Consider the following 15995-nt stretch of genomic DNA (forward strand, 5'->3'; position numbering starts at 1 on the left):
TTTTTGTGTGTATCCCCCACCCCTTTTTGTTTTTTTGTTTACCATGCGAAAGAAACAGTACGTTGTGAAAAAAAAACTGCGTTAAAGTGATTACATGCGGTAAATTGTACGGAAGACAGTATGACTAAATGGGAACACTTTTTTTCTTTCCCACGATTGCTCTGAATCCGTAGTGCGCATGAGTAGCAGAAAACGGATGATTTGCAACGGTTTTACTCCTACTGTTACTCGTACTCGTAACTTTAAAATACGAGGTAACACGCAGGGGCGTAGGAAACGGGGGGGGGGGGGGGGGGGGGGACGTGTCCCCCTGAACTTTTTGGATGGAGGGGACTGTCCCCCTCAACTTTCTAGACCGTGATATTTTTATTTTATAATATTATTCCGCATTTCTGTTATGCTATTTGAATAAATCAATAATCTCAGCAATTTTAAGCGAATCGGGTACCATGTATCAAAGGTTCATGTGCAAGAAATATGTTCAGCATCGAAATTATAACATTCAAAAACCAACTTTACTTTAAAGGCAAAGTTTATGAATTATAAACAATTGTTTTTAATGTTTCCAAGTGTACATGTTTTTTTAAATTTAGATTGAAAATATCGTAAATGAATTAGTTGTAGAAAATAATTTATAAAAATATAATTATGATTGTAAAATAATACTATTTAATTCCATTCGAGTAAAAAAAAAAAAGAGAGCTTGTGCCCTCCCTGCCTTCCCCCAACTTTATTTGTAAATTCTTCTCAAATCAAATTTTTTCTTAAGGAAACAATAATAATTTTTACATCGATGTATCCATTGGTTAGATACAAAAACTGCTAAAAAAGCGCTATTTTGCATTTTTAAAATCAAAATTTTCCGTGGGAGTACCACCGGACCCCCCGTCTTAGTAGGAGGGGAATGGGTTTACATGACATCAAAATCATTATTTGTCCCCCCCCCCTACTTATGAACACAGCTACGCCAATGGGTAACAGACTGGAGTCGTCCCAGCACTGAACCTCGCGCGGTGTTGGAGCTGACATACACACCCCAGGTGAACCCCGAGCCGGCCGTGGGTCGAATGGACTCGTCCCATCCGCAGACCTGGCCCCTGCCCCCGTCAAAGAGGGAAGAAAGCTCAGTGACCCACGGGTTTGTGGAACCTCGCACGCAAACAACACCTAGCAAAACAGAACCCAACCAATCCTGTTCCAACCCTTAACTAACAAGAAATTAGACTTGATGTAAGCTTTCGGACATACGCCATTGCTAAGCACTTTTTCTGTAGGAGAACTGAAAAAGTGCTTAGCATTGGCGTATGTCCAAAAGCTTACGTCAAGTCATGCACTCACATTGCACAAATATTTCAAAGATAATAAGAAATTAGACAAAGTAAAACCAGCTCTAAGACTTTAAAGACCCGAGAAGAACGGGCCCGCTCCTCGGAAACCAATATAACTCATAAAATTCACCTCCTGAAGGACGGGGAAAACCCCACGCAGTAGAGTATCATACCACCGCCTGTGCGACTCTAAATTAAAAATGTAACCTAATAGAGTCGCTTTGCTTCAACTCTTCGGAACTATAAGTCATGTTTAGGGGCAGGCAATTTTCGCGAAAAGATCTGAACACTTATTAGACTGCAACAAGGTATACCTTAACATGTGGTTTATTCCTTGTGATTGGCGGCCGTCTGCGAGAGAAGTCGTTGCCTTATTTGGCCGAGCGACTCAGGACGCGTTTGCTTCCGCACTGAATCACTGTGATTGGTGTTGTAACAATCGATATGTACCTGGGAGAAACTCACCCAATCACGAAACACAGACGATGCTATAGTGTTTTAACTTTCATCTAGTCTCGAAAACTTTTCGCGAAATTTGCATGCCCCTAGTCATGTTCCCCAAACCCCCTTAAAAAAAACGTAAAGTAATAAAGGAATCGTCGCTGGAGGTTATCGGGCTAGAGTCCGCAGCCTGGTACTACTAGCGGTCCCAGGGATCGATATTACGTTCGAGCATTCCGCCCCCGGGGTCGCCGTGGTCATGATGACATCCCTGCCTGGGATTGCTTCATTGAGCAAACTGATATGAGCCGTATTGGCCGGATTTATATAATATTTAATCTCATGGGTAGAGACCTGCAAATTTCGCGGATTCATTGTCCTCTAGGACAGACTCCACAGTCCTTTAAATACTCGCAGAAATGACACCTGTTCATTGGCTACTGACGCGTGAGACGTCTCAACTAGGCTGTCCGTAATTCGGCACTTTCTTGGTTTAGTGTTTCCCATTGGCTCACAGTTCCCCGGATAAAATGTGGGCCAATCGCAGAAGCGGCACGAAGGTATAGTTAGTTGTTTTGATGCTAGCCTATCGCGAAATGAATCCGCGAATTTTGCATGTCTCTACTTATCATGGGGTGTTTTAAATAAAGCTAACCTAACATAGCTAACCTTTCATTTCAGTTACGATAGCCCAACATAACCTAATCTAATCCAAACTCCCGTAAATTATAAAGAACTATTTTTTTTATTATATTGTTCAAACCTAACTGTACTTTTTTATTTTATTTTTTACTTCGGTAAACTTCGTAATTGGTTGGGTTGTGTTCGTGGCTTTCATCCCTGTGAACTGTTGGGTATCCGTGGGCGTGTACCTGAAATAAACTCAACCCCACTGTCAGGAAACCAGAGGCTGGACGCGTCTGCATGATCACGTGGTAAAAGCGTGAGGACACTGCCCCCCCCCCCCCCCCATTATATACATAATATTGGTCAGACTCCCAAAACTTTAGCTCAAGTGTACGATTCGCATTGTGTAAATAGTTTTAAATGACTTTTTCTTTAAAAAATGAAAGTGACAGCTTTTAACGCAGAAGATTCATGTCAAATAACCATCATTTGAAGTCATCAAGCACAATTTACCTCAATATTTTTAAGCGGTACAGTGGTACAGTGTGGTGATGTCGAAGGATAAAAAGTGACTTCAACCTGACAGTTCACAACTCCTTAAACTTGCTCGTAGACTATATAATTTACTCGCAGTTGAAATTAATTTGAAAGGGCGGGTAGTAAAAAAAAAAACTTGTTTCTGGCGTGAATATTTCACAGCGGGATGACGAAAACGCACGACAAGAAGGTCTCGTCGGTTGATGTGCAAGCGTGCCTGTGTTGTTCGCGTGAGCCGTTGCTTTGTAGCTGGGTCGTTGTTGTTGTTTGTCGACGGGACCGTCTGGGCGAGATGCTTCCTCGGGAACGGAACCCTTCTCTTGTCGCGGGGGTGTGGGGGGGGGGGGGGGGGGGGGAGAAGGATGGTGGAAGGGTGTTCTCTGGAGGGGCGCTTATGCGGTGGTAATTTCTGCGCTCCAGCAGCGAAAGGGAACATGTTTACGGTCTCGTCGGGCGGTTTGCGAAGGCCCCGGCCCACCCGTCTGCATCTCTCTTCTTCCAGCATGCTGACTGCGTGCTTATATGAACGAGAGAGAGAGAGACACACACACATCGTGTGTGCGCATGAGCGCATCGCACCACCCCAGCTGTGCGCCTGTGTTAATATTTGGAGGGATTCAAGTGTCTAACAACGCCCCAACACACACGCGCACACACACTTACTTCTCCCCCCCGTTATTAATCCAAACAACCATTTTAATATCCTCAGACAGCTTTCGTGTTGTTTGACCCTCTGTTCCGCAAGAACCTTTCGTCGTGTTTGAGTTTGGAGGGTAAATAAGTCGTTTCGCGCGGGATGACAGAAGGCTGAATCGTACGGGATTTCCCCTCTTTTTAAACGTTCGCTTCATGAAAATTTACATTGTCTTCGTCTTTCCTTGTCGCTGTGCATCGCTTTGCAGTCTCTTCACCAGTGTAAATGTAGTTTAATAATCTACACCCTTTGGTGATTTTTTTTTTTTTTTTTTTAACTCTTGCGCTCTGAAGTAACAACGAAATGTGTAAAAACAACCATTGGATTTATTTTATAAATATTCCGTAGATGCTCATGTATTTTACCCTTCGTGGTAAGTAACATTTACTTGGTCGTACTTAACTTTTACATCGTAGTTTGCAAATTTAGTCTCACAAATTGCATAAAACTACAGTTTACTAATAAAAAAAGTCATTTATTTGTTTAGTAATTTTTGTGTGTATAGTTTTACTTACTGGTCCAAAAGTCTGAATCAAAAAGTTTGTTATTAAAATAAAATATTTATTTTTGAATCCTTTACACCAATATAGTTTTCTAGAGACATTTGTGCAAAGTAACAAATACTGTACTTGATTTTTGAAACGACAAGATTAAAATATGAAACTGCACACTTAAGACGAAATTACCTGCCAGCAAGTCTGGTATATGCCAGGCTACAATGTTCTGGACGCCGCTGTACTGTATGCCTTCCCTCTCTCCTCCCCCCACCGACAAACATAACCCTTCCACAGAAGAACTACCTGCACTGTTTCCCGGAAAGGAAATACAACTGAAACCGCAAAGCGAAGCGGACATAGACAACAGAGCATGCGATCACATACTTGACAAAGAGTCAGCCTCGCATTGACGATTCCAATGCAAATTCCAGCTGAATCACAGCATCGCTCAGGGTAGCTACCTTATAAACCACTGTACGATATTCAAATGAATACTAAAAATGTAGGTTTTTCCTAATCCTAAACGACATTTAATTAAAAAGGTGAAATAGCACTCCGTTATACCGAAAAGGATCGTTGTCACAAGAAAGCGAGATTCAGCAAAATTGAGAAGTAGTTTAGTTTCGCCGGTCCAACAAGTGAGTATACTTTATTACTGTTCCCTCACGAACTCGCGGCAAATTTTCGCCAAATCTCGTTCAGATATGAAACCAATATTTGAAGGGCAACTCAATGATGGACATGAAGAAAAAAGGCTAAGTAAATTTACACAATATAATTATGACACCCTGGATTTTATGTTACAGCAAAGACGAACCAATATAAAAAAAACTAACGAAATATAAATATATTAAGACTGTTAGTGAGCAAACTAAACTGTGATACTTTTGATAAAAAAAAATATTATCCTGAAAATGTTTGTACGGCTGTGTTTGGAGAAGTATTAGAAAAAACCTTCGTAATAAAAGTTTGACCGCAAGAAAGAGAGATGCAGAATAAATAGGTCTAATTTATTAACGTAGTCCAAGCATAACTTTAACATACCGCATATTTAGTGCCGGCGCAGAGACCGATTAACTGCAACGGTGATTCTGACAACAGAATGGTATAGAAACATAAGCTTGCTGTATGCATTTCCTTCAAGAAAATTAGTATATAGATATATTTTAAAAAGTCTTCTCCAATTTTTAAAAATAGTTTAACGTATCTGTGTTACTGCAACCAAACATAATACCAAAAAAAAATTTGTTAAATTGTTTCCATACAAATATATTTTTATACTAAACAGTATAATATATACGCTTTAGTACATATAAAGTTACTTATGCCTTTTAATATTTCAGGAGGTTCAAGATTTTCAAATTGCAAGAAATCATTAACCTCACAGTAACATATATGTAGACTAAATACCTTAATTATGTTTTGTAATGTACAGTAATACCTAATTCTGTTCATTTTAAACTTATTTATGAGATTTACATTTTCAGTAATCGCTTAACTCTAGTTTTGTAGAATTTCAACGTGAATTCTATATATTCTACAGCAGTGTGTTCTAAATTTTAAAATATTTATCTTGTATTACAAAAATAATAATTAATATTTTTGTGCTTACAAAATATATATACTTTTTTTCGGAATAATTTTCACCTTAAGTCGTAAGTTCATAAGCAAGCAGTAACGTTTTCTTTCAAAATTCGCTCAAATCTGTAATAAATTTAAATAAGTTCCTAAACAGCCATTATTTCCAACAGAAAATAAGTGTCGTTCTAGTTTTGCTAAGTCATTTACAAAAACATTTTCTTTAAATCCAGCACCCATTTTAAATTAATTAAAATATTTAATACACATTTGAAATCCTAAAACGAGACAAGTATCACCATAGTCATACTAAGAGTCAGATCAAGCACACTTTATAAAACCTTTCCTGTTATAATCATCTCGGACATGATATAACAGGAAGCTAATGTGCAAGATAAATTAAAGAGATAGCAAGTACATAAATGCCGGAATTTTCTTCAATGAAAACACTTTCTGTACAAAACTCAATCAAACCAAAATACTATTAATTAATTTTTTTTTCTCACAATATATGGTTGGAATGTTCATGGCAGGAGATGAAAAAGTACACACAAAAGTTTCTTTGCTATAATTATTTATAAGATAATCTTATCACTTTGTGATAAATCGTTGCCTGTAATTATTAATTCATGACATCGTAAAATCTGGTTGCATCTGCAAGATTTTAACAATATAATTATACGAATAGAATTTCTCATCCTTACAAAAATTCCACCTAACTAATGTCGAAAATTGTTCAAAAAGTATAATTATTAAATACTGTAAAACAAAAATATGTTTTCTCCCTTCATTAATGATTTAAGATTAAATTAAATTTTTTATGAAAGTTCTTATTAATGTGACAGTTTTATACAGTAATAGTTAATGTTTAATTTAGAAAAAAATGTGAAAAGAAGACTTCTAAACTAATTCAGTTGTAAATTTATTTTCTAAGGATACAAAACTATTCATTTAATTTTTTCCTGTATTAATAATGAGTTCCTAGGTTTTGAATTAAATGTAAATAAAGACGCAGGATAAGTAATTCTAAGATCAATTTTTTTTTGCTCGTCAGCCAAAAACCTCTAAATCATAAACCTGTTTCCAAAAACTAAAATGTCAGTTCCTAACTGAGTTTCTGACAGAACCGTTACTTTCACCTAATGAGCAACAACTGAAAATAATCTAATCTGTTTCCGCGACGCCTCCATTAAACGCGAATTATAGGCAGGAAATCGCATTTGTTTCCAGTTTTGGATGGGCGCCAATTAGATGCTGCCAATTTCGCAAGCAGCGAGAAATGGGGGGAAAAAGGAAGAAAAATAAACAAAAAAATTAAACCCATCCATAAACAACTTCGTGGCTGCTAAAATACGGAAAAATATTATGTCCTCCATTATCACTATTTACTATTTCATGAAATATTTTACCGTAAAATGTTGCTAATGGACATTAAATTTTTTTAAAATCACAGAAAGGTGTTGTCTTTATCCAGTAATTAGAATGTTATTTTTTAAGTCGTGCGTTTAATATAGTGGTACTAAGTATATAAGTGCATTTTATATTTAAGTTTTTTTCAAGAGGATTTTTTTAACCTTTTTATATTTTGAGGTTCCAGAAAGCAAACAGCTGATCATAATTCTCTAAATTAATAAAACATTTAAATAGTTAATCAAAAATCATACAAAGGAAACACCAATCAAAGTTCGATACAGTTCTCCAGAGAGTTTGTGTGTTTGTGTGTGTGTGTGTGTGTGCAGTAGATACGTTTGCCAATACAATAGTTATAAATTTCAGTTTTAAGATATATTTAATAATACCATTATAACATTGTTAAGTTCAAGAGGTATTGAGTATTATAGTTGTTCATCGCAAGACAAATTTTTATCGTCAAAAAGATTGTTAGATATGTAAACTTTATTTTAGAAAACTTATTTTTCAGCGCATTACAACTCAGTTTGCGAATAAAGTAGGTAGACTCCTGTAAGATGTTTTGTATCTATTAGCTTTTTTCCCCATTTTAAAGTGAAAAGATCTAATTTTTTTACAAGACGTATATTTTCCTGAACTTAAAAAATACAATATATAACTGTGTGCTTAGTTAAGTTTAATGATACATCTGATCTTTTAAAAAAATGAGGACTTTCATAGACTAAAACCAAAAATTTTAGTGTTCTCAAATTTGTTTTATTTCTAAAGTATTTTCATTAAAATTTTTAGGCTGGAAAATTATACATCACAAACACCTTAAATATATAAAAAACAATATTACATCATAAAACAAAATCTTAACACAAAATTTATATTATTAAAGATACATTTAATATTCAATTTAAAAAAACTCACAGTAAATTGCGTTAATTCTTTACAAGTATTAATTTGTTTAAAAGTTAAAGAAAGAAAAAGAATGAGAAAAATAAATATCTAGTAAATATAAATCCAAAAGACTTATATAAATGATGCTTTAGTAATCAGACACGTCAGAGTTAAATGGGGAAAATAATTATTGAAATGTAACTAAACTGATGCAATTTAATTTATTTTTCGTAAATATAACAAAAAAATACGTGTCAAATTATAGATAGTTGTAAATTTAAATGGAAACACCTGTATCACCACATAATAGTGTTCGCAGTGATACTGGGTTCGGATTCTTACCCGAGCATTTATGCTTTGTGTTGTCCTTTTTCCTTCAATATTTAAATTGATTGTAAACCGTTCCCTGATTGGCTTTCAAATATTAACTGCACACATTAACAAGAATGATAAAACAAAATAAAATAAAATAATTGAATATTCTATAATCTTCTTCATGGTTTAAATAATTATGCGTGAATTAAATATTAAATAAAATATTAAATTATGAACTAATTTTTGTAAGAAATACTCAGTACTATCTCGCCGAATGTGTTTCATATATGCAAAAATAACGATAGATATTTGTTGTACATTGTAACAATATTTTCTTGTAGCATTATAACCTATATCTTGACAACTGGTGTCCGCAGTAATCTTTTGTGAAAGTACAGAAATATTTTTTTTTTCTGTGTGCAGTCGTACAAGGAGGAGTCATCAGCGAGTAACTGATGACTCATTGCGGACGAGCTAAAGGTAAATATCTTACGTCGCGGCTTTTTCGCAAATTTAAAATGAAATTAAGAAAATAATTTTTTTTTAAAACTAGAAACTTTTCGGTAACTAACATTTAAAACAGCGTTAATAAATACGTAATAGTTATTGAGAAATCATACTTTCAACTTGCATTACAATACCTATGCATGGATGGTGCCGTCGCCATTTATTATTTACTTACTCGGGTTTCTGTGCTCTTTTTGAAGTAGGTACTTTAGTCAACGGAGGTATTGTGTTATAATAAAAGTTGTTAATATGACGGCGTATTGCAGTTGTAGGGGAATGTTAATGTTTCTATTTTCTGTTTTCTCGTTGTTTGTCAAAATGGCATTGATATAAAAAAGTTTTTTTTTACATTTAATTTGAAGTAGAGGTATGAATCACTTAATAACGAACGATTCATAGGTTACTTTAGCGACGTAAAAAAATACTGTGAAATCATGTGAACAGTAGATTGGGTCATGACAGCTACATCTTAAATTTGTAATTCCTAAGCAACAATAAGAAATATTTTGTAGTATTTTTAATGTAGCTATACTAACCAAACCAAACGTCCACAATATTCGAAAGTATTGTTTTTTTTTTAAATTTAGCTAACCTTAACTAATCGAACATTCACAATATCTATATGAATAAAGTTCATCAGAACAAACACACAAACCGACGCGGGTGAACAATTAATGACGGCTTCAGCGACAATGCACAGGTATTGAAACGTGAGCTAAAAACCTGCGATTTCTATGAAGTTGTTACGTGTGCTCCCGCACTACGTACATGATGACGTCTACGCGTCGCCTAAGCGCGCGCCCGATGCTACCCGGGGAACAGGGATCATAAAACTGTTTGCCTAGGGAACGACGACACAGTTAAGGAAGCTTTACCAGTCGGAGTAAAACATAAAGAAGAGGGGAAAGGTTACAAAGTAGTGGGAATTTATTAACGCTGTCTTCAGGATAAGCACAGGAACGTCTTTAGTTGTTGCAAAATTGTGTTTTCTTAATTTTTATTTTATGTTTGCGGGAAAAGCCGCGACTTTGGAAATTTACCGAAGTCCAGCCGCGCCCGCAGGGCCGTGTCGATCACTGCCTGGAATTTCAAAGGAGCGACGTCGTTCGCTGGTAGACGTGTCGGAAGGGACGGATGGCCGTAATAAAATACCCCCCCCCCCACCTCCTTGCCGGACAAGGGTCAGCTTGAGGGGTGGGGGATGTTTTTCAGGACGAGCGATATTGGAAGGCCTTCGGAGTCACCGCAATATCTGCCGCCCGTCGAGACACAACGTGGAGAAATTTGACAGGCATTTTGCGACGGGAGCAGGAAGGATCACTTTCTTTTTTTATTACTATAGCTCGTCTCATCCTTAGGTCGCAGTATGCATTTTAATGGGCATTTACTCTCTCTAACTCTCTCCTTCCAATGCACAATATCTGCAATTAGCGACGTCCTTCTTTAAGCGTGCTCTGTTGCCTAATACACGCAAAGACCACAATATTTAAGACACAACTTTATAATTAAAAAATATATATGTTTTATTTAAGTGTATCAAAGGAAAAAAATTGTTTTTAAAGAGTAAAATTTGGAATGAGATTTTTGGAATTAAAATTTCTTGCTACATTTCATTAAGATCGCCATCTCTTTTCTAAGAAAATTTTATCATAATGACCATCTTTGTTTCAACCATCTTAGTAATTAAATTTAAAAAAATATATAATTCAATATAAAAGATTTGAGCTCTGTTCGACCATATAAATTAATAAACGAAATGCCTTGGTTTTAATAGAGACCGTCTGCTACACATAGTTTCTCCTTTAAATTAATAATTGGTGTTAAGAATTGATAATTTTTTCTTTCATTATGTGCATATAAAACTGTAAAAACTATCAATATGCACAATTTTATGGTCTTAAAAAATCAACAAACTGGTGAAATTTAAAATATAAAACATTGGTTGTCTGTAAAGTCGGTTTACGGATGATAGTTTAACAAAACTTTGATGCAATGATTGCATACTTTTATGAATAAAATTGAATCATTTTTATTGAATTATCATTATTTTATATGGATACAAAGAAGGAGTGAAATGAAGTTACAATTTAATTGATAAATTTACTTTTATTTGCAGTCATTAATTCAAATATGTTTATTACTTTAACGAAGAGATTATTTTAACTATAACTTTTATACATGTTTGCTATTTAACTTCTTTCAATCTGTGTTATTCTGTTAAGGATAGGACGATGATAGGAAAAGTAGAAAACGAATGGGAGTGTTTCAAGTTTAATGCGCCTCGAAAAAGTCAAATCGATGGTTGTTCCAATCTAGTGGAAGAGATATAGATGCGGCGCAAGCGTACAATGAGCGTAACGGGACACAGCGTAACGGGACAGTGTGCGTAACGGGACACTTTTTCGTGCGTGCAGCCGGTGTTCGTTGATTTATTAGACGTTGTCACGTCAGTATAATTATCAAGAGTATTTGAAATAATAATGTTAATTTTAATGAGCTGGGCAGTATTACTCTGGCAACTGAGGGTGCCATTGGCTCTATACTGCAATCTAAGAATGAGATTGACTTTAGGGGTGATGGAACCAAAGCTGAGCATCCCATAGTTGCATACTGCACGAAAAAAAATGACGTGAATTCCAGAGCGTCATACGTAGAGGCGATGCACATATTCCCTACGCCAGCGAATGCCAACTTTACGCGCAATTGACACTCAGCTTCGCACAAAAAATATGCGAAATTCCTTAACGATTATGGATTCAAAAAGATTAAATTTTATGGGACGAAAAACCCGGAGTTTATCGCCCCTTTTAGAGATTTCTAAGAAGTGTTATTGTGTGCTCTTTACCTTATCCTAATTCTCGCTACTGCGTACTTATCTGACACATCAAAAGCACCATTTAAGTGCTTATAAAAATACTTACTGCCCGACAGCTGTTATAGAAGTATAGCTGTTATAGTATAGTAGTTATAGCAGTTTCATCCGGGGGATTTTTAGCCCAAACGATTTTACTTTTTGGGTTATTTTTTCGAAGTTTAATTTTTTTAACGTGCGAGCAATTCGCGGCCTTTACATCCACGACCTTCATTCGTTTTCTCTCTTATTTTCAAGGAGGTTTCAGACGAAGATGGGCAAGGCTATCATCTTTGTACACTGTTAGAAACTAAAGTACATTTACGGACATTTCAATGAAGAAATGACTTGAAATAAACGGAGAATTCTTCGTGATTTCGTATAGCTGAATCTTCGTGGAAACTAGTCCGTATTTCAACTTCAGAGTTGTGTGTTTCGTTCTAAAAATTGGTAAAAGAGCACATGGACAAAATAGTGTTCTTTCTGTAGACTAAACCAGTATCTTAAAGTTTTGTCAACATACCAAGAATATTCTTTGGGATTCATGTATGTTCGAAGTGAGTGAACTTAGTGTCTGTAAACTCGCGAAGTCAGCCGTAATCCGTATCCAGGTCGGTTGTCTTTCTGTACTTAACTGTTCTTGTCGCAACTTTCTTGTCATTGACTGTGTTTGTCTGTGCTGTATTTTTTTCTTCTGGCTACCTTTCTTCCACGGAGTTATCTGTGCTGTCCAGGAGTACAACATTTGACACCAGCTGATGCCGTCATGTTCTCAATGTGTTACCCTGGAGAAATTTTAACCAGCGTTCTTTCGTAAATTGAAGGTGACTTTTTTAACAGTGTATCGCCAAAGTGGGCGGTACAGGGATGAAGTGCTTTTTCCTTCTGCCGCCCGTTTGTTTATGTCGTCTTTTCAAATAAAATAAAACAAGCTTTACGGCGCGCTATGAAGGAGGAACAGTTTCAAAGTGGAATTAACGACCGCTGCTACTTTACCTTCTCGGCGATCGCCCGGTGGAGCAAAAAAAGCACACACACGCTTAGTGGGGTAATGTCTGCAGGGAACACCCTTAAACAACCTTAGGTTATATGTTGCACAGCTCTCTTTAAGCATGCGAGGTGTTAAGGGTCTAGTCCAGGAATTAGATAGATAAGATAGTACGCAAAAAGATGTCGCTTCTACAAAAGATTCATTTGGAAACCGGTTGCCCAGAAGTAATATGTAATAATACAAGAATTATCGTACAACACATGGCTGACGGTTTTTTTTGCACACATGAAATAACACCTTTTTCCCCCCGTAATAATACTGAGTTATTATTTTGAAAAATTGGTGCATAATTTTATAATTTATTTGGTTCAACCAAGTTTTTTTTTAATCATTGGAAAAAATAATCGAATACTCGTCTATTTTTTTTATTACGCTTATTAATATGCGCAGTTAATACTGGAAAGCTATTCAGGGATCGGTACAAAGCATAAATGCCCGGAACCCAGTATTTATCCGCACACTATTTTGTAGCGATACAGTTGTTTTCATGTTAATGTACAAATACGTGTAAGATTACATGAATATTTCTGATGTTTTAAAAAATTTAACAGTATGTGTTTGAAATCGACCGACGGAATTCGACTGAAGATTCATCACAAAAGAAAATATCACAAGTGTTTCCCCACGGCTGGTATGCGCAATTTGAAATTGTAGCTCAGCAGCTGTTTTGTTGCAGATATTACAGAAAGTATTGTTACCGGTGCCGGTAACTTTCTTCATTGTTTAGTTAGCTTCTTTTTAATTAATCTTTTTAATTAGAAAATATTAATTTTTATTGGTTTTGACCATTTTTGTTAAAGTCATTTCTTTAAGATGCTAAAATGAAACTGAAATCGTTTTGCTAAGTGGACGCCAAGTGTTGATTTTTTTTCCTAGCCTAAATTAATCTAAGTGTGTAGGGGAGGGTCCAGGTTAGGGGAGGACCTAAGTGTGTTTCAGGCCGAAGCCTATACACTCTACCATGCGGGTTTTTAACCATGCAGGACAAGGGCGCGTGCATCGTGTGCTATTGGGGTTTACTGGCCAGCCATGGCTGCGATTGGCGCCATGACTGACGCCCCATTGGTCGCCTAGCTTCAAAGCTAGCTAATGTGACCCAGGTAAAACCTGCATAGACACAAGGAAAACCCTGGGCCGGGTCATGCGGGGATCAAATGACATGCATTAAGCAAGCAGGTAACTACTGGACAAGAGGGAAGAAGGGTCCAGGTAAGAAGAGTTGGAGGGGCTGAAAAATCAACCATGCTGGAGTTGGGTGCTTGGGCCTTGCGGCCCGCATTTAAAGTTTGGGAACTCCTGGGTTGTTATAAACCAGGGGCGCATGCGCCCCCAGGGGCGGGCGACTTCACTCGTCAGCCAAGTGTTGATTTTTTTTTTTTTTCCTAACCTAACTAAAACTAAGTGTATTTTTGGAGGGGTCCGGGTTAGGGAGGGACCTAGGTGCGTCTCAGGCCGAAGCCTATACGCCTAGTCATGCTGGGATTAGCCATGCAAGGAGAGGGTCGCATGCATCATGTGCTAGGAGGGGATTGGCCAGCCATGGCAGCGATTGGCGCCATGACTAACTCCCCTCACTCTTAAATCTAGACTATAACTAGAGATAGGTTAGGCCCAGGTAAAACCTGCATAGACACAGGGAAAACCCTGGGGACATTCATGCGGGATGAAAATTGGCATGCATTACGTGTAGGAATTTACAGGAGACAGAGGATGGTCTGGATGAAGTGTTGGACAGAGTAGAAAAGAGTCTACCATGCGGGGGTTGGGCACTTGGACTCGTGGTCCGCTTTGCTAATTTTCCAGTACTGGATTTAGTGACCAGGGACGCAAGCGCCCCTGGTGGTGAGTGGTTGCACTGACCACTCACTCCGCCGCCAGTCAGCACCTAAAAAACTAAGAAACTAAGACAGAAAACAGATAAATGACTTACAAACTAGGCATTTCGTTACGAAATATGCAAACACCCAACTCATGGATGGGCGTGCAGTGCTTAAGATGAAACTACAATAATAACTATAAATATTATTTTTTATCATTTTTATTTTATTTATTTTATTTTATTTTTTTTAAATTATTAATTTCGAAATATACCTATATTTTTTATGACTATTACTTAGTATCTAGGACTTATTACTAATTTACAAATCTCTAATATATACTACTATACTACTAGTTAAATATAGAGGAACTGTCGGTGTATAAAGTTACAGGTGAATTAAGTCAACACCTATTCGCATTTTGGTATTTGTTGCAAGCTTGCAATTCAAAATCCCATGCCTTTCAGAAACACAACCGGCACTGGAGGTGAAGCCTGCCAGGCGGGCCATGCCCATCGGACATAGGGAGTCAGCCCTAACAGCACAGGCAGTGAACTCCCGGGAGTCAAACCTACACCTGCGTGCTTCGGACCATTTTGAATTAGCAAATTATTTCATTAATGTCTATAATTTAAGTTTCAACTCGCGGGAGACTGATTGGCCGGTCGCTCAGCCAGCCACAGCACACTACGGAGGTCTGTGAGCCAAGATTGAATTTGGCATTTTATATTTTCCATGCAACTCTGGATCTTGTTCGCCCAGTGATGAAATATATGGGTTTCTGCTTATGGCACATTTATCATAGAATTTTTGCGCAGTTCGGAAATAATAATGTTTTAAAAGTTCGAGTTTGAGCTCTCTGTGCATAGCCCTTACGGGGCAATACACAGGCGCATCTGTCGCAATACGAATACTCTTATTCTGAATTCTCTGCAGCTTGATTAAGTGAGATTCCGCTGCTGTTGCCCACACCGGCGCTGCATACGTGATTATTGGTTTTATTAGTGCGTTATAAATTATTATTCCGTTTTTAACAGAGCTACCTAAACGTCTGCTCATGACGGGGTAGAGGGCCATGAGCCTAGTGAAAGCTGTTTTTCTTTTCGCCTCTACCAAGTGTTGAGTGGGAATTGGGTGTTCCGAGCAATCCCGAGGACGGTCGAAGGTGCACGACGATGACGTGGCGGAGTGACGCGCAGAGCTGTGGCGCGCGAGCCTGTGAGGCGGGACTTGCGAGCCAGCGACGACAGCAACATGGGCCGGCGAGAGCTGGCGGCCGCGACCCGCGTGGACGACCAGCTGGGCCCAGTCAACGCATATAAAGTAAGGAGTCGACGCACATACACCTTGTTGCCAGAAGGGGCCCGCCCGTGTCTTACTACTTTTGAACTGGACGTACTTTCTTTTGGATGTTTTTACGAGCGGTGCAACCTTACCCACTTAGTCCGTGATTGCTC

This window comes from Bacillus rossius, chromosome 15 (genome assembly GCF_032445375.1).
Source record: "Bacillus rossius redtenbacheri isolate Brsri chromosome 15, Brsri_v3, whole genome shotgun sequence".
NCBI classification, from domain to species: Eukaryota; Metazoa; Arthropoda; class Insecta; order Phasmatodea; family Bacillidae; genus Bacillus; species Bacillus rossius.